Source organism: Puma concolor, chromosome B3, assembly GCF_028749965.1.
Source record: "Puma concolor isolate L17-30 chromosome B3, mPumCon1.1.hap2, whole genome shotgun sequence".
Classification (NCBI taxonomy): domain Eukaryota; kingdom Metazoa; phylum Chordata; class Mammalia; order Carnivora; family Felidae; genus Puma; species Puma concolor.
Window position 1 is genome coordinate 86,550,837 of NC_141672.1, and position 17,173 is coordinate 86,568,009.

General features: G+C 40.8%; 1 protein-coding gene and 1 non-coding gene across 3 annotated transcripts in view; one reads left to right on the forward strand and one right to left on the reverse strand.

Annotated features, from left to right (window-relative positions):
* Positions 1–14,573: 14,573 nt before the first annotated feature.
* TRNAS-GCU (transfer RNA serine (anticodon GCU)) lies at positions 14,574–14,655 on the reverse strand. Its single transcript has one exon. It is a non-coding gene; the product is annotated as a tRNA-Ser (tRNA).
* A 112-nt stretch (positions 14,656–14,767) lies between these two features.
* KNL1 (kinetochore scaffold 1) overlaps positions 14,768–17,173 on the forward strand; it is a 69,266-nt gene continuing 66,860 nt past the window's right edge. Inside the window, exons 1-2 of one of the 2 annotated variants that reach the window (XM_086710383.1) lie at positions 14,768–15,122; positions 15,340–15,461. The gene's annotated coding sequence lies outside the window, so the exon portion shown is untranslated. The remainder of the gene's footprint in view (positions 15,123–15,339; positions 15,462–17,173) is intronic. The other variant, XM_086710382.1, reaches the window with a different exon arrangement.

The window sequence follows — 17,173 nt, forward strand, 5'->3', positions numbered from 1 at the left end:
GTTTTCCATACTAGTTTCATCTTTTTTACAATGCTGTTAACAATGTACAAGTGTTCTAATTTCTCCACATCCTTGTGAACACTTGTTATTTTTTGTTGTTTGGGTTTTCTTTATGTGGGTGTGAGGTATCATTTAATTGTTTTGGTTTGCATTTCCCTGATGATTAGTGACATTGAACATCTTTTCATTTTCTTGTTGGCCTTTTGTACCTCATTTAGAAAAATGTCTGTTCAAATCCTTTGTGCATTTTTCAATCAGGTTGTTTGATTTTTTGTTGTCCCTAAATTGTAGGAGTTTTACGTATTCTGGATATTAACCCCTTATCAGATACATGGCTTATGAATATTTTCTCCCATTCCATAGGCTGCCTTTTATTTTATTGATTAGGTCCTTTGATCCACAAAAGTGTCTTAAGTTTGATGTAGTCCCTTTTGTCTGTTTTTTCTTTTGTTGACTGTGAGGCTGATAGGAATTTGACAGGGATTGAATTGAATCTACTAATTATTTTTAATATTTTTATTTGTTTTTGAGAGAGACAGAGCACGAGCAGGGGAGGGACAGAGAGACACACAGAATCTGAAGCAGACTCCAGGCTCCAAGCTGTCAGCACGGTGCCTGACATGGGGCTTGAACTCCTGAACTGCGAGATCATGACCTGAGCCAAAGTCAGATGCTTAACTGACTGAGCCACCCAGGTAATATTTTAGGTAATATTACAATGTTAACATTATTAAGTCTTCCAATCCATGAAAATGGAATATCTTTCCAATTTTTTGATCTTTAATTTCTTCTGGCAATGTTTTGTCATTTCTAGTGTACAAGTCTTATACCTCCTTGGTTAAATTTACTCTCAAGCATCTTATTCTTTTTTTTAAGTTTTATTTATTTAATCTCTACACTCCATGCGGGACTCGAACTCATGACCCCAAGGTCAAGAGTCACATGCTCCTCTGACTGAACCAGCCAGGCACCTGCACTCTTTTTGATACTATTTAAAATGAACTAAAAATAATAAAATGAATAATTTTCTTAATTTTGTATTTGGATAGTTCATTGCAAGAGTATAAAATTACAACTGACTTTTGTGTTGGTTTTTTATCCTGCAACTTTGCTGAATTTATTAGCTTAATAGTTTTGTGTGTGTGGATTCTTTTTTTTTTTTTAATTTTTGATGTTTATTTATTTGACAGAGGGAGAGACAGAGACAGAGTGTGAGAGGGGGAGGACATAGAGAGAGGGAGACACAGGATCTGAAACAGGCTCCAGGCTCTGACCTGTCAGCACAGAGCCCAACGCAGGCTTGAACCCACGAACCGTGAGATCATGACCAGAGTCAAAGTCAGAGCTTAACTGACTGAGCCACCCAGGTGCCCAGCCCACCCCCCCGCTTTTTTTTTAATGTTTATTTATTTTTGAGAAATAGAGAGTACGAGCAGGGGAGGGGCAGAGAGAGAAGGAGACGGAATCTGAAGCAGGCTCCAGGCTCTGAGCTGTCAGCACAGAGCCCAACACAGGGCTTGAATTTAGGGACCACGAGATCACGACCTGAGCCGAAGTCGGACATTTAACCAACAGAGCCACCCAGGTGCTCCTGTGTGTGGATTCTTAATGTGTGTGTGTATGGGGGGGTATTTTTTTCATGTCATCTGGGACTAGAGATAATTTTACTTCTTCCTTTTCCAATTGGATGCCTTTTATTTCTTTTTATGTCTAATTGCTCTGGATATCTCATTGTGATTCCAGTACAATGTTGAATAGAAGTAGCAGAGCGAAAGTGGGCATTTTTGTCTTCTCCGTGGCTTAGGGGGAAAGTTTTCAGTCTTTCACCATTGTATGATGTTAGCTCTGGGCTTTTCTTAAAGTCCCTTTACCATATTGAGGATGTTCTTACTGCTTATTTCTTGCCCTGCATTTCTACCTGGTCAGCCTTTTGACTTGTCTTCTGTTCAGGTGCATGTTTTCTGCTTTCTGTTCCTTTTATTATTTCTCTGTCGTGTATTTCCTATTTCTTTGGAGTACCCCTGAATTTTTGTTTTCAGGCTTCTTCAGTGTGAATGAGACAGACTCATTAACTAATCTGTAGACTTTGATCAGCACACACTAAGCAGTCATGGCGTGATGGGGAAAAACAAATGAGTTTATATTCTTTTTGTGATCCATACTGGTTGGCCACCTGTTATATGCCAAACATTATTTAATGCTGGGATACAAAATGAATAACTAGCCCTGCCCTGGCAGAGCACACATGATGAGATGTGCAAAATACAAAGGGAACCAGTGGAGATGTGGTATAATTCTGCCTGGAAGTGCCAGCACAGGTTTCCCAGAGAGAGAGAAAGCATCAAATAATTGCCCAGTAGAGACATAAGAGAAAGAGTGCAGGTGGAGGGGCAATCTGAGAGAAGGCAGGCAAATTCCAGAGGGAGAGAAATAGAGGAGACATCCAAGGAGAAGGGCTTTGGGGACTTTTGGCTCTCTGGCCCCAGTGTATGTGTGGTTCACTGTCACTAACTATTGAAGTCTTTCCATGGCTTGTATATCAACAACTCCAAACGATAAGGCACAGGGACAGCCTGGGTGAGACAAGATTTTCATGGATCTGAGTATCTGCTCAATTTTGTGAAAACCCTGTATCTCTTATGAGCCATCCAATTCGTTTTATCACTAAGACCCTCCTTAACTCAGGAGCTCTGATTTCCTAAGACTGGCAAGAATCAGATGCCTGGGAAAACTCATTCATTCAGCAGATATTTGAGTGCTAACTGTATGCTAGGTTTATACTGGGCTTTCTGTATATAATGATAAGTAAGATAGATGTTGTCCCTGCTCTTAGGGAGTATATAGTCTGCAGTGTACGGTCCACTGTGGGGAAGACCAACAAACAGTTAATAAACAGTGAGGCAAATGTTCTTTGTGGTGGGAGGAGGAAAGAGGCAGAAACTATCTTCATATCTTGTCTTTTGCCGTCTGGGGTTCTGAATGGTAGCATTTTCCATCTCAGCTCTTTAGTTCTGTACTCTTTCCCTCTCTAGTCCTATTTATCTTATTCTCATTCTTTTAGTCAGCCTCAAAGGTTTTTGATGACAGGACACATGGATGGTCTTGAGAAGGTCCCTGAATCTCTTGAAATGGTATGCAAAATTTTGTGTATGTGTATATTTTCCTGTTTATTTCAGCCGATCCTTCAAGTCTTCATTGTCTACTCCTAGGCATATGTGCTATTTAATTTAAATTAATTAAAATGAAATAAAATTTAATATGCAGTTATTCCATTGTACTAGCCACATACTGGGCTTTAAAGCCATTTGGTCTAGTGGCTACCATATCAGACAGCACAGATATAGAACATTTCCATCATTACACAAGGTTCTATTGAATAGCGTTGCTTCAAAGAGCCTTTATTGCAAACAAGAGTTCCTAACGACAACGGTTCCACTGCAAATGCTTTAAAAACAGAGGTTGGGGCGCCTGGGTGGCTCAGTCGGTTGAGGGTCCGACTTCGGCTCAGGTCATGATCTCGCAGTTTGTGAGTTCGAGCCCTGTGTGGGGCTCTGTGCTGACGGCTCAGAGCCTGGAGCCTGCTTCAGATTCTGTGTCTCCCTCTCCCTCTGCCCCTCCCCTGCTCATGCTCTGTCTCTCTCTGTCTCAAAAATAAATAAAACATTTAAAAAAAAAGATTTTTAAAAACAGAGGTGTCCATGCACATGCATGTGTTCTGCCATCTTGCACATAGTAGTAATTGGTCTCTTTGTCAAGTCAAATGCTGGGCTAAGTGCTAGAATATATAGAACCTGTGAAAAGGGTATTGCCCTAAGGAAGCTCAGGTTGAATCCAGTTGATCTTTCCTATAGTTTTTCCCCCTTGTAAAACGATATCCTTTTAGGTGCAACTCTTCCTGACCATGGCTCCTGTCCTCGTGCTTTAATAAAATCACCTTTTTGCATCAAAAAATATATATCCTTTAAATTTTTTTAACATTTTTAAAAGTTTATTTATTTTTAAGAGAGAAAGAGCTGCAGAGGGGCAGAGACACTGGAAGATAGAAGATCCAAAGCGGGCTCTGCTCTGACAGCAGAGAGCCCCGTGCAGGGCTCAAACTCATGAACCGTGAGATCATGACATAAGCCAAAGTCGGATGCTTAACCGACTGAGCTACCCAGGTGCCTCCTTTTAATTTTTAAAATTTTTTCATTTATGTTTTTTACTTTAGAGAGAGAGTGTGTGAACTGGGGAGAGGGGCAGAGGGAGAGAGAGGGAATCTGAAGCAGGCTCCATGATCAGTGCAGAGCCCAATGCAGGGCTCCATCCCACGACCCTGGGATCATGACCTGAACTGAAATCAGGAGTCCACAGTTCAACTGAATAAGCCACGCAGGCACCCCATAATACCCTTTTTAGAAATTTAATTCTTAGTATAGCCCCCCTCTCTTCACCCCTACTCTCGAGGTTACCACTCTTAATAATTAAGTGGTCTCTTCCTGTTTTCTATTTATAGATGCATAAATGTTTATGTATTTTTTTAATAAAAATAGGATCATGCCATACAAATTGTTCTGCAACATGCTTTTCTGGAACATCTTTTTTAATAGCTTCATTGCATCACATTGTGTGACTACACTATAATTTCAACCATCCCCTATTGGTGGAATTTTAGGTGTTTGAAATTTTTCATTATTATAAACTGTAGTGAACATCCTTACATCTGTTTGTAGTTGTACCAGTGTTTCTGTAGAATACATCTTTAGTGTAATATGAGGTTGATAGCTTTAAATATTCATTGATAGGTAATATCAAACTGCCTCCAGAAAAGATTATACCAGTTTGCATTCCTTCCAGTAAGCAGTGTGAGAGGCAGAAGCAGGTGAATGCAGTGACTAAAACAGCTGGTCTGGCAGCTGCATTTTCAAGGTTGGCTTTAGTTCCAACTGTGGATTGGAACCAAGGGTTTCCTGGAATGTCTGAATCTCTCAATGAATGACCTAGATTTGCTTGGGTCAGCCTTTTCTCCCAAAGAGAAAATGGGCTCATTTTATAGCCTCTTTGGCCTTTGGATCACTGGTACCCAAGACTGAGGATTTTGTAGAACATAGAATTATTGAAAACCAAAAGCAGAGCAGCCTAAGGAATATGACCAGGTTTTAAATGGATAAGTTTACAGTCAGAGATATCATCACCAAAGCACTCATTCTGCTTAGAACACTTGCTTTGTGGGACACCTGGGTGGCTCAGTTTGTTGAGGGTCTGACTTTGGCTCAGGTCATGATCTCCCAGTTTGTGAATTTGAGCCCCACATTGGGTTCATTGCTGTCAGTGCAGAGCCCGCTTCAGAGCCTCTTCTGCCCCTCCCCCACTCGTGCGTGCTCTTTCACTCTCTCTCCCAAAAATAAACATTAAAAAAAGAACACTTACACTGAAAAATATAGAAAGCTTATGAAAGAAATTGAAGATACAAAAAAATAGAAAAATATTCCATGCTCATGGATTGAAAGAACAAATATTGTTAAAATGTTGATACTACCCAAAGCAATCTACGTATTCAATGCCATCCCTATCAAAATAACACCAGCATTCTTCACAGAGCTAGAACAAACAATCCTAAAATTTGTATGGAACCAGAAAAGACCCTGAATAGCCAAAGCAATCCTGAAAAAGAAAATCAAAGCTGGAGGCCTCACAATTCCAGACTTCAAGATGTATTGCAAAGCTGTAATCATCAAGACACAAAGACAGTGGCACAAAAACAGACTAGTTTTTTGGAACAATGGAACAGAATAGAGAACCCAGAAATGGACCCACAAACATATGGCCAACTAATCTTTGACAGAGCAGGAAAGAATATCCAATGGAATAAAGACAGTCTCTTCAGGAAATGGTGTTGGGAAAACTGGATGGCAACATATGGAATATTGAACCTGGACCACTTTTACACCATACACAAAGATAAACTCAAAATGGATGAAAGACCTAAATGTAAGACAGGAAGTCCTCAAAATCCTAGAGGAGAAAGCAGGCAAAAACCTCTTTGACCTTGCCTGCAGTAACTTCTTACTCAACATGTCTCCAGAGGCAAAGGAAACAAAAGCAAAAATGAACACATCAAGAGAAAAAGCTTCTGCATGGCTAAGGAAACAATCAGCAAAACTAAAAGGCAACCAACAGAATGGGAGAAGATATTTGCAAATGACATCAGATAAAGGGTTAGTATCCAAAATCTATAAAGAACTTATCAAACTCAACACCCAAGAAAACAAATAATCCAGTGAAGAAATGGGCAAAACACAAATAGACACTTTTCCAAAGAAGACATCCAGATGGCTAACAGACACATGAAAAATTCTCAACATCACTCATCATCGAGGAAATACAAATGATACCACAATGATACCACCTCACACCAGTCAGAATGGCTAAGATTAACAACTCAGGTGAGAATGTGAAGAAAGAGGAACCCTTTTGCACTTCTGGTGGGAATGCAAACTGGTGCAGCCAATCTGGAAAACAGTATGGAGGTTCCTCAAAATATTAAAAATAGAACTACCCTATGACCCAGCAATTGCACTACTAGGTATTTATCCAAGGGATACAGGTGTGCTGTTTCAAAGGGGCACATGCACTATTGACAATAGTTTATAGTAGCACTATCGACAATAGCTGAAGTATGGAAAGAGCCCAAATACCCATTGACAGATGAATGGGTAAAGAAGATGTGGTATAAATATTCAATGGAGTGTTATTCAGCAATCAAAAAGAGTGAAATCTTGCCATTTGCAACTGTGTGGATGGAACTAGAGGGTATTACACTAAGTGAAATTAGAGAAAGACAAATATCGTATGACTTCACTCGTGGAATTTAAGGTACAAAACAGATGAACATAAGGGAAGGGAAGCAAAAATAAGATAAAACAAGGAGGAGAACAAAACATAAGAGACTCTTAAATACAGAGAACAAACTGAGGGTTGCTGGAGGGATTGTGGGAGGGGGGATGGGCTAAATGGGTTAGTGGCATTAAGGAAGACCCATGTTGGGATGAGCCATCAGTGTTACATGTAGGGGATGAATCACTGGATTCTACTCCTGAAATCATTATTGCACTGTATGCTAACTAACTTGGATGTTTAAAAATTAAAAAGAACACTTGCTTTGTACATAGTAAACAATATTCTCTATGCTGATGATTATTGTTTTCTTCCCCTCCCAATCCTCTGGGTACTCTCTTCCTTTCATTTGAAGCTTGTCCAAATTTACAAAACTGCAACATTTTTATCAGCTATTAACCACACCAAACTGTTAAGAATTGCCTAGTAAAGCTGAACATGCACATAATTAATGATTCCACTTCTAGTTATGTAACCAGAGAAACATTTGTACACGTACCCCAGGAGACATGTGTGGGAATATTCACAGCAGCATTCTTGTAATAGCAAAAAACTGGAGACAACCAAAATACCTATCCATAAGAGAATGGATATCTAATTGTATATTCAGACAATTGTATATTTAGGAACAGTGAAAGTGAATGAACTATATGGATAAAATAATGTTGAATGGAAGAAGTCACAGATAAATGAATATAATATGATTCCATTTATATAAAATTCAAAAACAAGTAAGACAAATTTTTAGGGATATATACATGTATATTTGCTTAAGAAAAGCAAGAGCATGATTAACGCTAAATTTAGTAGTTATCTCTGGTGGGAGGATTCCAGCAGGGAGGGGCACATAGGAAGCTTCAAAGGCGCTGTTAATGTTCTGCTTCTTAAGCTGGGTCTTGTTAACATGGCATTGGTTTTATTATTGTTCCTTTAAATTGAATATACAGTATATTACGTATATACGTATTGCGTCACTGTATAATATCTTTCAAAATAAAAAATATAAAAAATGTTAGTAAAATACTTCTTTTTGTCTCTTTGTTTAACCTTTGGTTATCTCTGAAATAGTGACCCTCCTCTTTTAGTCCCCCACCACTTAACTCCTAAGGTCTATTTGACCTCTGTGTAGCTGGTAGTACCACTCCCACATGCCTAGGCCATCGGGCACTTTCACCAGGGGTAGAAAGCGAACTCTATATGTCTGGTATTTGAGAGAATATGAGAAGGAATATATAATAATTTGTGAAAGTGACCACTTTAATATGCCTTAGCAGATTCAAACACTGCTCTTTATCATAAAAGAACAGGGATCTAAAAGCAGTTTATGGCTTTTGTGTTCTAGACCTGGCATACTTTCAGACATAAAGAGAGCTCTGTGCCTTGCATTTCCTAACACTTCATATCATGGCATCTAGACACAGATTCTTGAAAATACTTCACTAATTCAAGAAAATAATAAATGATACAATTTTTCTGGTTCTTTTTTCCTATAAACTTTCTAACATTCTAAATGTTGAAGTTAAGGTAGGTTGAGAATTTAAAGAGAATAGCTTTGTATCTGATCCTAAGTGCTAAGTTTTCCAGAATCAAAATTAAGGCAAAATTGTAAGGATTAAGAATTTTACAAGCCAAGGAATGCCAAGAATTGACAGCAAACCACCAGAAGCTAGGAAAATATTGTAGAACAGATTCACCCTCACAGCCCTGTTGGCACCTTGATTTCAGACTTCTAGTCTCCAGAACTACAAGACAATTCTGTTTAGCCCATGATGCTGAAATAACGGCTGCCTCTGTTACTTGTTAGGTTACAAGAAAAATGACTGCTGACAGTCATTGAAGGGAGACTTTATTGGCAATGATCCTTTCAGTAGGTACACAGAAACCATTGCCAAGGATCCATTTCAACTTTTTAAAAAAGATTTTCTTATTCATTCATTCATTCATTCATTCATTCATTCATTCATATTGAGAGAGACAGGACACAAGTGTGTAAAGGGCAGACAGAGAGAGAGAGAGAGAGAGAGAGAGAGAGAAGCAGGGCTCATGCTCACCCAATGCAGGGTTCAAACTCACCAACCGTGAGATCATAACCTGAGCTGAAGTCAGATGCTTAACCAACTGAGCCACCCAGGTGCCAAGATTTTATTTTTAGTCTCTACATACATTGTGGGGCTCAAAAACTCACAGCCCTGAGATCAAGAGTCTCATGCTCCACCAACTGAGCCAGCCAGGCACCCCTCAACTTTTTAAAAGTTAGAAAAAAGGGGCGCCTGGGTGGCGCAGTCGGTTAAGCGTCCGACTTCAGCCAGGTCCCGATCTCGCGGTCCGGGAGTTTGAGCCCCGCGTCAGGCTCTGGGCTGATGGCTCGGAGCCTGGAGCCCGTTTCCGATTCTGTGTCTCCCTCTCTCTCTGCCCCTCCCCCGTTCAAGCTCTGTCTCTCTCTGTCCCAAAAATAAATAAACGTTGAAAAAAAAAATTAAAAAAAAAATAAAGTTAGAAAAAAAGTTTTTTTTTTTTTTTTTAACTTTATTTATTTTTGAGACAAAGAGAGACAGAACATGAACGGGGGAGGGTCAGAGAGAGGGAAACACAGAATCTGAAACAGGCTCCAGGCTCTGAGCTGTCAGCACAGAGCCCAATGCGGGGCTCGAACTCATGGACCGGGAGATCATAACCTGAGCCAAAGTCGGTTGCTTAACTGACTGAGCCACCCAGGTGTCCCAAAAAACTTCTTTTTTCACATTCATATGTAGTTTCTCTGCCATTCAAGAATTTAAAAATCAGAATTCTAAATCCATAGCTATATTAGTTATCAACAGAAAGTTGATAATTGAGATGACTTTGTCTCTCTTAATAGTCCATTTTAATCACTCAGTATGCTGTCATAATTCAGAACAAGTGCAGCCTTCATTTGTCCATCAGTAACACTTCTAAATATTTACTAAAGGAACTGATAAAGATAAATCAAAACATTTAGATAAGAATTTCAAGAAAATCAGGGTGCCTGGGTGTCTTAGTTGGTTGATAGTCTGACTGTTGGTTTCAGCTCAGGTCTTAATCTCAGAGTCGTGAGTTCAAGCCCCACATCAGGCTCTGCGCTGGGCCTGAAGCCTACTGAAAAAAAAAAAAAGAATTTCAAGAAAATCAGAATCTTTGGGGCGCCTGGGTGGCTCAGTCGGTTAAGCGTGCAACTTTGGCTCAGGTCCAATCTCACTGTGCGTTTGAGCCCCGCATCCGGGTCTGTGCTGCTAGCTCAGAGCCTGGAGCCTGCTTCATTCAGATTCTGTGTCTCCCTCTCTCTCTCTGTGATCCTCTCTTGCTCACACTCTGTCTCTTTCTCTCTCTCTCTTAATAAATAAATAAATTAAAAAATTAAAATAAAAAAAAAGAAAAGAAAATCAGAATCTTTGAAAAAGCTAAAGGGAAAAAAATGCTCAAAATCAATGACCCAAAGAGAAACAAAAAACTTAATGCCCCGGGGGCATGTGCCTGGGTGATTAAGTTGGTTAAGCATCTGACTCTTGATTTTGGCTCAGATCATGATCTCTGCACTGACAGTGTGGAGCCTGCTTTGGATTCTCTCTCTTTCTTTTTCTCTCTCTCTCAAAATAAATAAATAAACTTTTAAAAATCTTAACAAAAAAACAAAAAGTAACTTACTGCCCTATAGTATCACAATTAAAAAAACAATGATTGCTCCTGTTGCTAACTCCATGGAGTCATTGGTCACATTCCCAGGTCTTGCTTTCGTCCATTAACTTGCACTTTTAGAGTTGGATTTGATCCAGTTTTACTACTTTCTGGAAGATTTCGTATGGAAATTTAGAAATTTAGAAATCTGGAGGTGCCTGGGTAGCCCAGTCAATTAGGCTTCCACCTTTGGCTCAGGTCATGATCTCATGGTTCCTGAGGTCGAGCACCAGGTTGGGCTCTCTGTTGTCAGCACAGAACCCACTTTGGATCCTCTGTCCTCCCTCTGCATCCCCCTCCCCATCCCTCCCCGGCTTACATATGCACACTCTCCCTCTCTCCCTTTCTCTCTCAAAAATAAGTAAACATTAAGAAATTTTTTAGAAATCTGGGTCATTGTTCCTCCTCAATGTGATGGGAAGGAAAGGTGTAACTGGTTGTTGTTTGCTAATTATCCATAGCTACCTCAGCGGAAGACACAAAGCAAGGGGATCTAGCAAGTGTTGTTCCCCAGTCTATTGGCATTTATTCATGTTGTCCTTCCTAAGCAAGGTTACTATAAACTGAGTTTTATCATAAGGTTACTAAAAACTTTCAGTTTTTGCTCTATTAATCTTCAATATGAAAACATTATTTAGTTTTCAACTCAGGAGGCATTTGCAGAAGCTGTTATAGCAAGAGGGATGCTTTCACATAATAGCATGCAGCTCAGGGAATTATTTGAGCAAAGAAAAATGTTTCTGGTTGGTGTTGCAGGCACAGAGAACACCTAGATTCACTCTCGAACTTCTTCAGGCCTTGTCATGACTGTTTTCCTATAACTGGTTCTCCAGTGAGACCATACTTCCTAATGGTGAGGAACAGACTAAACTCACTTCTGTCATTGCCTGGCTCTCCAAACCAATCTTTGTGAGCCCTGCAGCTCAAGGTCTGGGTTTTCCTTGCAAGAGTTAATAAAGTGGAGGCACACCAAAAAAAAAATTTTTTTTTTCATTTGGTTTCAGTTCTTCCTTCAAAGCTCTGCCCTGTCACCAACTAAACACCGGACAGTTCTTCCCAGAGCACCTCATTCTTGAAGAGAGTGGGTTTTCCTGAAACTGGATTTGGAGAATGAAGACCCACTCCCTGGCACTGAAAAGTAAAAGAGCTGAAATATCTTGGCAGTGCTTTTGACTGTGCAATGATTTTTTTCTCTTGTGTTCTTCCAGCGGTTGAGGAGTCCCGCAATAGTTCAGGATAGGCCTTGTGAAGAAGAACCCCGGTGTTGATAGAGAATCGTCTCCCTGACCTGTGGTGTATTGACGAATTTCTGGGAGTGATGGGGGGATCTTTCCAAAGGTAGGAGGCATTGCTGTAGAAGTACCTTGTCCAAGTCTTGCAGTTGCAGTTGCGCCAGTAGATGGCGCCTCTAACTCTTTTACTGATGTACTACAATTTTATTTTTCCGTTGCTAACCCCAGGTCCACCCGCCCCCTTCCCCGCCCTTCTCAGCGCCCATCGTGGCCCTTTAAATAATCTGGGACGTTTTTGATTCTTTTGATTCTCTTAGAAAAAGTTAAAATAGGCACAGTTCTTACAGATCAAGAGATTATAGAAAATGCAAAAACTGGGATTGTCATGGCGAGTATCGCTGCAATTTCATATGAAAGAAACCACAATGAACTAAGCATGAAAACAGGTAAAGAACTGAAGACTGGAAAAGTGAGCCTCCACTCACATTTTTTTTTTTTTTTCTCCAGACACTTTCAGTGCCTTGTATTATCAGGATTTCTACAGCTGAAGATTTTCCTTTGGGAAAGCAATCCACTTGCTTTTTATTTGTACAGACTGGACTCATGAATAGACTATCGGTTTTCCATAGGCACTGGTCACTGCCAGAAGCAGGCAGAACTCAGAGAAATGATGCAGGCTTGCCAGTCTTTAGAGAGGTTGCAGTCCTAATGAGCAATTTAAAAACTGTCTGGCAAGTCCTGGGGGAAACCCAGGGAGTTACAGTAGCAACTAGTAGGAGCGCAAAGGCCCGACAGCAAGAGAGAGAGCACAGGGTCCAGTTGCAGGGAATCCAAGAAGGAGCTGCAGGTTGCAGGGCAAGGGGGAGGCTGGTTGATGTGGATGATGTCTAAGCTGAGATCTGAAGGAGGAGCAGGAGCCAGCCAGGCAGGGGTGAATTGGAAGGAGGTACAGGGGAGTAGGAACATGTTCCAGGGAGAGGAGTGGGAACAGCATCTGTGTAGAGAGAGAAAGGCCTAGTTCAGGTTAAGGTCAGTATCTTCACGGTGCTTTAGAAAAGTCTCCTCAGAGATTCTTACCCGTTTTTGTGACATAGACCCCTTTGGCAGTCTGCTGAAGTCGTTGGGTCCCTTCTCAGAATATTGTTTTTAAATGCATAAAATTAAGTTTGTTGGAATTCAAAGGCAACAGTTCTGTTGGAATACAATTATCAAAATATTTTTAAAATCTGTGTTACAATAATATAATAATGTATGTACCTTCAGGAATGTGTAACATTACAAGATGTATTGGCAAGTGTAATAACTATTATTTTGAAATAGTTATGAGCATGTAAGGGGATATAAAAATTTATTAAAATATCTGTGATTTCTCTTGGTAACAAAATCACAGGCAACGTTAATATTACTGTAGTTTATTGCTTACCTTTACTGAAGGCAGTGCTTTCAATGATAGATTAGTGAAAATAAAGATGCATTTTTCCCTCCAACCAAATAACCAATTGAATTCTATCCATAGACACTTTATGAGTGTGTGGAAATCAGACCGAAAACCTTTCTTAACAGCAGGGTGGTGAATGGATTGAAAGAGCAAGACTGAAGACAGTTGCTGGGGTGAGCCAAAGCCCTCAACTCAGGGAGGCATCAACATTCCCAAGGGATTTGGATTTAAGGAGGGAGGAACCAGTGGTGCCAGCAGAGCAGGGGCTTCTGCCTTCCGCTCTCAGTGCGGCAAACCTTGCGGAAGCACCAGCCAGGTGCCAGGTTCTGTGGCACTATGCAGCGTGCTCAGCCTTGTGAGAGAGAGAACATGTAAATCATTTCTGCAAGGGATTAATGAGCACTAAATACTAATCTCTGTCATGGTATTGGATGCTGATTAAGACCCACCGGAGTTCGACAGACTTGGGTTACACTGCCCTTTCTTACACAGTTACAGAAGCTGTATAGCCTCCGACAAACTTATCTTTCAGTGTACTCATCTGTAAAAAGGAGTAATAAAAATGTCTATCATGATCATAGGGTTATGATGAGTTAAAGTGATGTAATTCATTGTGGCGCCTGTAGATAATAAATAGAGGATAAACAAAGGATAAATATGAGTTGAATAAATCTGCCTGATGACCTTTGAAGAGGAGAACCCCTCTCTTTTCTTTTTCTCTCCCCTGTGCCTCCCTCTCAGCTTAAATCTGAGAGAGAGTTTAACACTTTCTTCTCTGGGAAGGTAGCCGTGTTTCAGGTCTTCACTCTCTGGCTTCTAGATACTGCCAAGGTTCCATATGTTGTCAACATATTTTTAATGTTTCCCAGTGTATACTTTTCTTGAGCACATGCAGCCTGCTGGGAGCTGGAAGAGAATCTTCAACACTGTGCCTCCAAGTGGCTTTTGCAGTGAAACCTGGTATTTCATAGCAAGGACAGGTATTAAAAACCTTGGGGTAAGAGTTTATAGCAATTAAACTCCCTCACTCAGAAGCTAGGTTAATTAAGACGGAGCAGACCAGCATTGGAATATATAGGGATGGCAATAACGGTAGAATTCTATGCACTGTTGCTTGTTTCATATAAAAAGAAACTAAATCAAGCACACATGTGTTCTGGAATGTTTCTTTCCCTGTCTTCTTTATCTGTGAGGTTAGAGTGCTCCAAAAGACAGCTTTTGGCCAAGCCTGACATTGGTGACGCCAGAATAAATTGACTAGTAAATCTGTAACTGGAATTATCAACTATTTTCACTTGCATAAGTTTACGTCAGTCCGAGGCAAAAAAGGGTGCATCCGACGAGGATGGGATTCGAACCCACGCGTGCAGAGCACAATGGATTAGCAGTCCATCGCCTTAACCACTCGGCCACCTCGTCCCAGAAGCCTAGTGCTTCCTGGTAGCTATAGGGAGTAACACTAGGGGGATATGACGCAATGTTATGGAAGCCGCCATTTTGTACGGAAACAAAGATCCGATATTGTTATAGCAAGTAATCAAAAGAAGATGGCTGCTCCCGTAATGTGAGGGATCTACAATAGGGAGGGACCAAGGAAAATTCGGTTGAAAACGAGATAACCTTGAAAGAAGTAAAACTGATACACAGACTGGGAAAGAAGTTTGCTTAAAGGAGTCGGGTACTGGGTTGTTCCGGAGCCTAAGGGGCGGAGCCGACGCGTAGAGCAGCTTTGCGCATGTGCAATAGCTAGGCGGTTAGATTTGAATACCTCACCGAGGCAGTCGGGGCGTTGTGAGGTGAAGTTAGTGGGTGGCTGCGGGCTCTTTCTGAGGAGCGCGCGGACCCCAAAAAAGTCTGAGGAGCATTTGTCAAGCAGTTGGACTGCGGTGGGTAAAGAGAATGATTCTTTCGTTCCAGGGTTCCGTGGCGGAGGCTTTAGGTTTTTTCTGGGCGCTCTGAAGGCCCGGCGGTCGGAGGTGGGGACGCTCCCTCCCTCTTCGTTGGCGGCCTCCGAAAGCGCTGGGCCGGGAGTAGAAGTTTCTGCCTGCTTGGGGGTCCTTTGCTCACCCGGGCTTGCACTTTGTGCGCCTTTCTCCTCCCTAGCACTTCTCCCTCCACACCTGGGCCCGTCGGGCCTGCTTGGATTGCGGGTCCGCGGCGCCCCGCCTTGCCATCTCTTCTGTCAGCGCTCCCGGACTCTTCCTCGCTCCCTGCGACTCCCGGCGGTTTGTATTTCCCACTCTGTCTTTTCGTAGCTATAAATGAAGTGACAGCGATGAGTGGTTTTAAGTGCTCGACTGGTCGTAGTTTATTTGCAGTGTCTGATCCGTGTGCTAGCAGCAGTGAGCAGACATTCGGTTTCATGCGGTAACAAGAACATTAACAAATAAAGCCAGTATCAGTACGCCGCAGACGAGTTTTGGCAAATCTCCCTGTGTCATTTGTAGCTCGGAGTTAAACCCCCGTTTTCTTGCTGCTTATCTCAGTAATAGAGTTTAAGAAAAAATTTTCTCAAAACAGTATTGCCAATTGGATTTTTAGAGATAATGTTGTAGAGATACGACAGAGAAAACCAGAGCAGAGCTTTTCACTTCAGTTGAATTGGATGACTCGAATTCCTCGGATATTTATTGGGTTCCTTGTCTTGTGCTAGGGCCGGGAGCGAATGATGCAGAGTCCCTAATCTGGAGGAGTTTACACACAGTCCAGAAAGGGAAATGATTAATCTACACAAATATTTAGAATACAAGACAATGTAAAGGATGATAGGAAATTGTAAGGTGGTATGGGAGCACGGAAAGGGGAAAGCTTATTGGATGCTTTAGGCACTGGAGACTAAAGGAGGCTTTGTGGAGAAAGGGGCATATGAGGTGGAACTTGTAGAGAAGGATGCTTTGCAGAGTCGAGTCAGGCTAAAATTTTGCTAATTAAAGCGTGGGTTCAAAGCAGTATAATTCTTTTTAACTGCGTGAATGAATGGCTGGAAATGTATACAAGATGACACAGATACAATGTTTGGAATGGTAGTATCAATGACGTGTTTGATGCTAAATAAGAGCATAGAAGATGCTCTAGATATTGATAATGCTGTCCAATAAAGCTTTCAGTGATAATGGTAAGGTTTTAGATTTGTGCTGCCCAACATGGTTACCATTAGTCACAAATGACAACTGAATGCCTGAAATGTGGCCATTGTGAGTGAAGAACCGAATTTTCAATTTTATTTCTTTTAAATTAAATTTAAATAGCTATTGTATTGGACAGCACAAGTCTAGAGCCTGTATTAGTGGACACCATGGAATACCTTAACTCTAGGTTAAGGTATTGGTATTGGTATTGGTAACTCTACCAATACTCTAGGTATTGGTAGTGTAAATGCAGGAGTAGGCAAAGAGCCAGATAGAAAATATTTCATGTTTTGCAGTCTACGTGGTCACCTGGTCACCAGCATTGTCTCTGTTGCATGTTCTTTGTTTTTTGTTTTGTGTTCTTTTTCTTTTGTCTTCTACAACCCATTGAAAATGTAAGAAAAAACACTCATATAAGGGCTCCTTTGGCCCAGTAGCTGTAGTTTGCACACCTCTGGATTATTTAGACTAGTAATTACCAAACTTTTTTGGCTCAAGGTGCCCGAAGGTCAAAAAACAACAACAACAAACACACGCAAAAAACAAAAAACACATAATAGTTCCATTTATTAAGTCATTAGGTCCAAACAACTTAAAAAATTAAGTTGTAATAAATTTATGTCCTAACTGCTTAGTAGCCATTTGAAAAAAAAAATAATATGCATAAATTGAAGGAAAAGATAATATATTTTCTTCTTAAGTAATCTCAATTATTTACTAATTGGATATGTTTGCCTGTTGAACACTACACAACTTCTCAAATCTTGGAATCATACTGGACACTGCCACCCTCGTCTCCTGTACCACGT